Raw genomic sequence first — 9,868 nt, 5'->3', positions numbered from 1 at the left:
GCATCGCGTCTCAGTTTCAACGTGCACGGCCCCCGAGTTCCATTGTTCGAGGCCCGGCATTGAGAGAGAGAGAGAGAGAGAGAGAGGAGAGAGGGAGAGAGAGAGGTAGAGAGAGGTAGAGAGAGAAGAAGGATAGAAAAGGCAGGGAGGCCAACCAGAACAGCATCCGGTTTGTTACCCTACACTGGGGTGGGGGAAAGGGGAACAGAAAGAGGAAGAAAGGGGGAGAGTAAGCACTGAGCACGTGTGGGAGGGACACCATACGCAAGGCATTGAGAAGCATCAGATTCGGCCACGGTGTAAGCCGTATCTGCACCTCGGGCACTGCGCATGCGGATGTGTGGGTGTTCAAACGAACTTGATGTCGCTGTCACGCTTAGGGCTCAGGACGAAATCCGGTAGCTCACATAAAAAAATAAAGAAAAAGACAAAAAGAGTACCTTCATCAGAGAGCAGATTATATTAAAGCGCAGTATCGAATTTCGCGACTGCTCATGATGATGATGAGCATCACGATGTTGAGTCTCGTACAGCTATATATTTCTCTGTCAACCAGCCACGGCGGCTTAGCGGCTATGACGTTGTCCGAGGTAGCGGGATCGACTCTCGGCGGCGGCGGCCGCATTTTGAATGAGGTGCGTGCACCTTGCATTCGGCGCACCTTAAAGAACTGGAGTCCCCCAGTTCCGGTGTGCGTGCCCCGCAATCGGATCGCGGGTTTGGCACGTAAAACCCCAGAACGTATAATTAATTGATATTCCCCGTCCACGAGGCCGTAACTTTACGCTTGCTCCAGACGCACAGCTACCCTAGCCCCGCGGTCCTACATCACTTCTACCCAGGTTTATATCCCACAGATGCCTGTAAAGCTTGCGGACAGCGAGCAACGCTACGACATATGCTATGGGAATGTGCCGGCAACCACGGTAATGGGACCACATCCGTTCGCGACGCGTCCGTAATCGCGGCCGTTACCACAGTACGGGAAGCCTCGAGCTCGCTTCTCCCCGACGCCGCCCCAGCTGCGGGTCCCGCCGGAGACCTTCTCCATCGGCGCCGCCGCCGCTGGGAGGCGGCTCTCAAAAGTTCAGAGTTGGCAGACCAACTCTGGGCCGTCCGGCAAGCCAAAGATGCCGCCCGAGTCCAAGGACTTGGAGCCGCCACCTGAGGCCACCACAACGAAATTGCCGGCCATTCATTAATAAAGTTTCTTCTCTCTCTCTCTCTCCCCGTCCACTGCAGGACGAAGGTCTCTCCAAGCAACCTTCAATCGACTGCCTCGATTCAGCCAAACTCTGTTCATACGCCTTCAAATTTCATAATGAGTGTAATTAATACACTTGAGTGCCTGTCTTCCGCTGCGTTTCTCATCCCTTGGCACTGGGTTTCCGCGAATGTTCGAAATTTAAGGTACGATGCGAATTATGTTTACTAGTCTATTCGCGAATTCGCGTTGCAAATTTTCCGAATTTTCCCGTTCTTTCTCGAATAATAACAGTAATGACACTCACTGGAGTCTACAGGGCCGACGTAGCAGAAGTGTCGAAGCAGCAGAAGTGTCGAAGCAGCAGAAGTACTAAAATTATCCATAATTTATACTATTTCATTTCTTTACGTTTACTTATTATCCATAATTTATACTATTTCATTTCTTTACGTTTACTTATTATCCATAATTTATATTATTTCATTTCTTTACGTTTACTTATTTTATCGGAATTCCTAACAATATTTAATTACACCTCTAAATTACAGTACTACCGTCCCACGCTCCACTATACAAATCTAGTTTCTCTCTACTTCTAACCATACGGAAAACCGCCTGCTTCTTGGCCAATCCCCCATAGTGGGTACGCGCCACTGTCTGGGACAACCCGCCGTGGTTGCTCAGTGGCTATGGTGTTAGGCTGCTGAGCACGAGGTCGCGGGATCGAATCCCGGCCACGGCGGCCGCATTTCGATGGGGGCGAAATGCGAAAACACCCGTGTACTTGCATTTAGGTGCACGTTAAAGAACCCCAGGTGGTCAAAATTTCCGGAGTCCCCCACTACGGCGTGCCTCATAATCAGAAAGTGGTTTTGGCACGTAAAACCCCATATATTATATTATATTATTACTGTCTGGGACACAAGACAAGACGATACAAGAAGTACCGATTGCTTGCATTAATTTCTGCGTCGACGTCAACTCGCGATACACCAGCCCGTCGAGAAACCGCGTAAACAAGGTACGTGACAGTACACGACACGCGAGTCTTCCGCCGGCCGACAAATAGATAACAGCGATAATCCGGTGAAAAAAAAAAATAAGCCGTCGCCGTCAAAACACAAAGCAATGCGCGCGTGATAGCAGGGTGCACTGACGTCGTCGTGGCCGCCATGTTGGGCCACATTAGCACGGCGAGAAGCAGCGTCCGTGCATGACGTCACGCGAAACCCATCTGTACCGACGCGCAACCGATAGGCTATTCCAAATAATTCTGAGGCAGCCGAATCGAGGTTACTGCTCAGACTCCGGGCCCCAGTTTCAGAGCCAACCCACGGCTAGGCTCGCATCTGCAAATAAATGTCCAAGCAAACAATAAAGATGCCTCGCCTTGAAGTATACCCTATGCGATTTTGGCTCGATTTACGCCATGCAAAGTTCTTTGACCAAAGTGGTATAGAGCATCGCACGCGTAATGCGAAGGCAGGGAATCGTTCCCCACCTGCGGCAAGTTGTTTTTCCATCTACTTTCGTGTTCATTAATTTATCATTTCTTTAATTCAATTAGTGCGTATAAGTAAGTTCCCCTATGCTTTCCTTAGTGTCATTGTTTGTTGGCTTCTTATGATACGATTATTAAAAATCAGGCCCCTCGGGTAACCCCCTTTCTTCTCGTTTGTGTGTATACATATGTTTCACAAAGAGGCGACGTACCACAACAGCTGAGTCCTCTCTTCAGTGTCGATATACCGTCACACGTAGACCCCACTCAGACAACGCACTTTCTCTCCCCCTCCTTCACTATCCTTGTTTGTTAATTTGCTGACAACGTCGACAAGAAATAACGAGCTTACCAACCCAAGCGACACCAATACTTTCTGCATTATGAAGATATTCAATAAAGCGCGTGCTCCACCCCCAGATCCCCGTCGTTCAAACACTGCCGAAGAAGCCGCTTTGGCACCGCAACGTCGGTTTTAATAAAGTCCAGTTTTTCGGTTGGAGACGTTATTACATTCGTAGTTAATTAGCCCCGACAAGACAGGGCAATTTTGTCATGACAGAGCGGGCATTCTCGCGCTCCCTTTTACTGAGGACAGGAGACCTGTAGAGCAACCTCGAGACGTAAATTATGTGCACGTTTGTTTTCCTCCAACTTGGAGCGAGTGCCCGTTTTATTTTGACCATGCAACCGCTCTCGCCCGACGAGCCTATCTTTTTTTATCGAACACTGCGATATTGGACAGGGGCGGTTCCGTCAAGACGTTTACATTCTCGATTTAATCATTCACCCCGCAGTTATGCAGTCGCGCTCCGATCGCCAAGCCTTCACGCGCTGCCTACGGCCTACGTCACGGCTACATTTACATACAATGACACTAGGGGGAACTGTGGCGCTACTGTCTATGGGAGCTGCAAGCCGGGTGGTTCAGCCGGCACGGCAATGATGGGTAGTATACATGGATTTGCCCAAACTTCGTCCCTTTGGCTTTAAACGGCTTCGTGACTTTGCAAAGGGACCATTTATTAAGCATGTACCGCGTTTTAAGAGGAAGCTTTAGCTCGGGCCCAACTCCGACGCGGCCTATTCAAATACATGTAAAAACGCAAAAACGTTTTTATGAGATAACCCCTGGACCGATTTTGATGAAATTTGTTGCATTTGAGAGAGTAAGATAAATTCTGGTGACTGTTGGAAGCAGAATTTTGATTTAGGGCTTGAATTTTGTTAGAAAGATTTTCAAAAATTCAGAAGTTTGAAAAAAATAGAAGCATGAAGTTTACAAACTAATAGCTCTGCATCAAGAACAGATATCGCGGTTTTGTAAACGGCATCTATTAGATCATTCAAAGCGGACAAATATCATATGTCATTTTACATCTTACGTGAATTTGTTACATTGCTTACGAGGGTTCTGCAAAAGTTGTAATTACATATTATTACATTTTTAGAGGTTCATGTGTAACACATCAATTTTGTCCGCTTTAGATTTGCTATCAGATATAATTCACAGAATTGAGATATCATTTTTTCTTGTTGAGTTACAGAGTTGTAAACTTGATAGTTTCGTTTTCTGAAAATTTGCAATTTTTGTCAATTTTTTATAAAATAATGACGGCCTAACTCAAAAATTCGAAACCAACAGTCACTAGATTAAGTTTTTCTTTTAAATGCAGCAAACCCAGTCAAATTTAGTGCAGTGGTTGCCGAGAAAAACGAATTCTCCTTTTACATGTATTTAGATAGGAGCACCCGAGCTAAAGCTTCCTCTTAAGGAAATAGATGGACGATGTTAAAGGTGTCCGACGGCAGGATTCGAACACAGGACCTCTAGCGCGGAAGGCCCGATGTTGAAACCGTTATGCCACGGACGCACGTACAAGTGGAACCACTGCAAGTAGCAGCGATTAAATGCTTGCTTGCAGAGTCTTATCACCCTCTGCTTTAATGGAAGCTATAAATTGATTTGAAGTTTAGTCCAACTTAGGACCAGATAAAGCGTGATAAACGAATAAGCCATGAAGCCAAACGAAGCCAAGCACGAAGTGCAGACAAATCCATGGACTGCCCGTCATTCCCATGGTGGGTGAACGATCATGGCACCCCGGTTCCCCATAGTAATTCTAGGGAAACTCTATGTGGCCCGAGTGGTTGGCCTCACCGAAGGCTGCAGTACGCTGCACTGCAACAACCCTAACGCTATACGTGGCAATGGCAACGTTTCGAGCTGCAAAACGAGCGTTGTTGAAACTGTCCCTGCTCGTGAAAACTTAACGAGCGGGGCAGGCATTTTTTTCTTTCCGGCCGGCAAAAATGCTGTTGGTCCGCAGCTCAACCTCTTATCGCTTACGTCGAACCACGTGGGTACTACAACCTGTGCCGAACAGACGACTGCTACGCGGGACGGAACCTACGTGGGGCGGTGCACGAATGCGACAGCACTGGACCGGGAGGGACCCACCGAACCGAGCTGAGGTAAGCGACGAAGCTTTGTTTTGCACGCACATTCTTGCACGGTCTAGAAGGTCATTTCATTAGTTCGTTTTTTACAATAGTTATTAGTTACGAGTGCGCCGTGTATCCGCCGTCGACATCAGCAATGGTTGGTGAATGCATCGTGTACGATGCTATCGCATCTGCATTCATGCTTACACACAGGTGCGCACTACACTATGTGACTTCGCTGACTACGTCCTAGCTTCGTCAGGTCTTGCGCGTTGGTAGTTGCTCCGAGACCGCGCTACCCGGCCGCGTTATTGTTAACTCGTTTTTTAAACCTGAGCAGCTGATCAGCTGATCACTGATTCGCTGATCACTGATTCACTGATCAGCTTTTAAACCTGATCAGCGAAGTCTGGTGGACCGGGCCCGGGCTGCAGCATTAGCCAACGGCTTTCTGTACTAAGAGAGCCGCCCACCTAGGGCGAAGAAAGGACACTTTCTCGCTGCTTCTTACAATAAACGTTCATTCCTCCCCCTCCTACTTGCGTCAAGGCAAGACAAGAAAGAGTTGGTTGTTGGCGTGGCGACAGTCGGTGCATAGTTGACGTTGGCTCCCTCCCTCGTGAACTCTTTTGTTTGGGTCGCGCGAATTGCGTCCTGCAGTTCGTCGCTCTTTTCGAAGAGCTCACCCAACGCGATGGCGTTTGCATGCGCATTGCCAACAGCGGGGACACTCATAGTCACCCCTAGCCACTCGCAACCGTAGTTTCACATAGCGCGACCGGATGCTTGCTTAACCTCGGCGGTTGGCGTTCGCTGAAACTCGACAGGAAACTTTCAGCCCCGACAAAACAGCAGGCTTTCATAGGGGTTCACCGAAGCGCCCTGCTTGGGCGCTGTTACCGACGAAGAGTACTGCAGCACTGAGATCGAAATTCTTGACCTAGACTTTACGTCGGTTATCGGGACCGACGCATCTTCATTACCATCTCCGGTACAGCACTGCGCCTCCGTTGCAAATAGCGCATATCACGCAATGCTGACAGTGCACACCTCAAGTGCGCACTGTCAAGTGAATCAACTGCGCACCTACGCACTTGATTACCGTGCCTGCGAGATCAGCCCCTCTTTATTTTTGAGTCCACGCCAACAACGCCCGGTCAATGTGCTGCGTGATGCTAGCGCGTTAAAACATCCTTCGCTGCATTCGTGGCATCTATAGAGGTGCGCGCAATGCGCTATGTGATTTCCTTTTGCAAAGTCGAGGCTTTGTCTACTGATTTCTACCGTAGCGGTTTTGTCGACTCTTTTGCACTGTAGAGCGTTCATTTTCTTTCGAGCGAATAGCCTGTTTTTGGCTATTTTGCCCGTTCCGTGGTCGGCGGCCGGCCTTTCTCCGCCTATATGCAAGCGATCCTACGCGCAGGGTGCTGGCTATCGCGCAGCGGATCGGGTTGTGGATCGCGTGTGCCACCGAACGCCAGTTCTCTCGCCAGGGATTTGTGACGTCAGAAGGTTCAAATGTTGTTGTTGCCGTCGGCGGCGCTGCGACGCGTTTCGTCCGGCGCCTCGGATGACGGTTGCGGCGGGGTGCATTCGTCCCCTCGTCCTTTGTAGCCGGTTCGCATCGCCGGCTCACCACAGCTTCGCGTGTAGACCGACTCCCACAGAGAGTTGGGATCTGCACTATTTTACGAAAGGTGCTGCACGAACTACGAAGTGCGCCCCCTGCCGGAAATGGTTGGTTGATGAGGATGATGACGTGGTGCACCGCGATGCAGCGCCATCTAGGCAATGGCAATTCTCGCATTGGCGAAGCTTGTACTTTTTTTTTAGCACGTGTAAGCATGGACACTAAGGTTGGGGCAGCGTCAGGTTAGATTAAAAACAAGTTGGGGTCAATTCGGATAGAACGACATATTACGGTAGCTCCCGGATTGGGCGCGTGCGGATTATAAATGCCTAAACCAGACTCGGGTTTCCCGGCGAGTGTACGCTTCGATTGGCAAACTACTGTACGGCCCAAACGGCAAGCATTTACACGGGGCGTGGCAGCATTGCCGTGCGGCACCCGTACGGGCGTCTCGCACCCAGTCGTTACCGACAGGGGGCGCACTCCGTGGTGCGCGTGGCGTCATCTTTATTTTTAATGCGCATGGCCGGAGGAGGCTCTGGCCTTCGAGGAGCGAGCGAGCGGAGAGGCTCCGACGCGCAGCCGTTGTAGTTCCGTCGTCGTGTCGCGATCCCGCTGTCGTCGTACGGTCATCGGCACGCTGAGATGCCGTCTGCCAATGCAGTTGAATGAAAAAAGGAACCAGTCACAAAACACAAAGAACAAGAGGAGAGGTTCACACCACAACGACTGGACTATCAACTGAGCTTTATTAGAAGCGGCGTAGTTCCAGCAAGGCCAGGAGAGTATGCGCTACAACAGCATCACTAATCACAGCGCATAAAAAGTCAAGTTATCGCGTCAATCGTGAACCTCTTTTCTTGTTCTTTGTCTCTTGTGACTGGCTTCTTTCCTTCAACTAAGTACCAACTGGCCCGGATTTCAACCCGTCTGCCAATACAGGTCGGCGATAATATGCGGCGCCATCATCATCAAATGAAATTGACCCCAGCAGCACATTTAAGAAGTGTATTGCTAGTGCACTCATTTGATTTATGCGGTCAGCATAAGGCTATTCGCTCGCTCGGACAATTATGATACGCTTTAATTTTAGCCACAAGGCTCAGATAACTCTCGACAATCATGTTCGATGGGCTCTGCAACGAATTGCTTGTAATTCGAAAGTCTGCCCCGAGACATAAAACGGGGGGAGAATATTGTAATCCCGAAGAACGGAAAAATGACTGAGATATGAAGTAAAAAAAAAAAAAACATGCGTCTGGCTCCACAATCGCACCAGAGTTTACCACGCATAGCACAAAGCTCCTTCAGTGAGAACATAACTTGATGGCCGCATGTGTGTTTGTTTAATGACGCGGAGTTTAAACGTCTGGCTGCATGCCTGCTTGCGCAAGTTTTTCTTATCCCTCGAGCTTCTACCGATGCTTTCGCCCAAGTGTGCATCCACTACCTGAGAAGCGCACAGTATGTCTGAAGGTCTGGCAGAGTAGCTTTCGTCGGAGCGAGCACTTAAAATGACACTACAGAGGAAAATGTGATTTCGGCCGTGTTAGTGAATTACTCCTATGCAATACAAAAGACACCACCTCTTCCCCAGGAAGACGCTTGGCAAGCCAGAAAGAAAGTGCGAAAGGAAGAGACGTATGGCGGCGCCACCTTCGAGTTCCTGCATCAAAACTCTGTGACGTCATCGATTTTGATGGCGTCTTCTAGGTCCTAGCTCATTATTTACGGGTAAAAAATGAGCTACACTGTTTTCCAAAGGAACCAAGGACTGAATGTGGCAAGCTTAGCGAACTTCAACTGAGCCAACGATGCTCAAATATAAAAAAAAGATACTTTGAAATCCGTGACGTCACACTGACGTACAGGGGTTGGGGTTTCAGCAAGAAAAAAAAAACGGAAACTTTCGTCTTGATTTTTCTCTTCTAATAATCAACCTATGTTTATGTTACCGACAACAGAGTTTTCGAGGAACGCTTTATCTGTCTAAACTGACTGAATTATTTTCCTTCAGTGTCCCTTTAACCTTCACTCTTGCTAATGCGAGGAAGCAAGAGCTTCAAGATAAGGTCGCACGCTCGCAAGAGCACTACCACCGCTTTCGAGAAGCCTACGCGAAGCGATACTCCGCATATTAAAGAGGCGGTCGAGGGGAGTTGGTTCACATCGGTTTGCGAGGGTTTCGAATCTCAGGCCCCTGCCTCGCCAGTGTTCGCCAATCCGCCGTCCGCGCTAACGACCCCACGTGACCGGTGCGTTTTCTCCAGACGACCGCAGCAGTGGGACGACGGTTGCGGATATAGTCATCAGTGCAGTGAACTAGGTAAAACGAAACGAAGAGCACCTAAAAGGAGGGTACGAGACCAGAGCAGGGGGGGGGGGGGGGGGGCAAACCAGTGCGGCCGGCTTGGTGCGTTGACCGGAGGACAGTGTGCCCACGGGTTAACGCGAGAGCGGTTGCTATGCGTGGCCAGCCGCGAGCCAGCTGCTACTTTCGGCCACGCGAAACGTTCTTCCTGTTTTGCCTCGCCGCGAGGAAGGCGAAGAAGACAACAGAATGCCACGGCGGTGGCGGCAAGGACGGTGGGTATTTTCGGAACCCCCCCCCGTAGTTTGTTTTCGTACGTCTCATTTCTGTAAGTCCTCCCAGATTCTTTCTATACAGCCGAAATTTGTCCCGCACTAGCATTTTCTGACGATGCACTAAACAAACTTACGCAGCATGCTCCACCACGTGACTCAACGTTTGGGGGTAATCGCCACGTAAGCATGTTTGGTCACGTGGCTGCGGCAACGGCTTTGCGAAAGCTTGTGCCGGCTGGTGATTCGTGATTGGACGACGTACAGCGCCTGTACGCGTGAGGCGGGACAAGAGAGACAGCACTGTGTGACCACTCTTTTCTATGTCACGTGCACGTTCATGCGCTATACACATAATCACGAGCCACAGCAGGCTTGTCAGTGAGCTGATTAGCTTCAAGCAATTTCCTCCCGACTACGCGCAAAAAGAAATATACAAAAGAAACGCACACGCATATTCCCACACATCCTTGGAATATTAGTGTGGTCGTTTTGAAGCACC

General features: G+C 49.5%; 1 protein-coding gene across 3 annotated transcripts in view; it reads left to right on the top strand.

Annotated features, from left to right (window-relative positions):
* The first annotated feature begins 4,803 nt into the window (after positions 1 to 4,803).
* LOC139060893 (monoglyceride lipase-like) overlaps positions 4,804 to 9,868 on the top strand; it is a 105,828-nt gene continuing 100,763 nt past the window's right edge. The window contains exon 1 of one of the 3 annotated variants that reach the window (XM_070540166.1): positions 4,804 to 5,183. The gene's annotated coding sequence lies outside the window, so the exon portion shown is untranslated. The remainder of the gene's footprint in view (positions 5,184 to 9,868) is intronic. The other 2 variants (XM_070540167.1, XM_070540165.1) reach the window with 2 other exon arrangements.

Source organism: Dermacentor albipictus, chromosome 6, assembly GCF_038994185.2.
Source record: "Dermacentor albipictus isolate Rhodes 1998 colony chromosome 6, USDA_Dalb.pri_finalv2, whole genome shotgun sequence".
NCBI classification, from domain to species: Eukaryota; Metazoa; Arthropoda; class Arachnida; order Ixodida; family Ixodidae; genus Dermacentor; species Dermacentor albipictus.
Note: the sequence above shows the minus strand (reverse complement) of the source record. Positions and strands in the feature narration are given on the sequence as shown.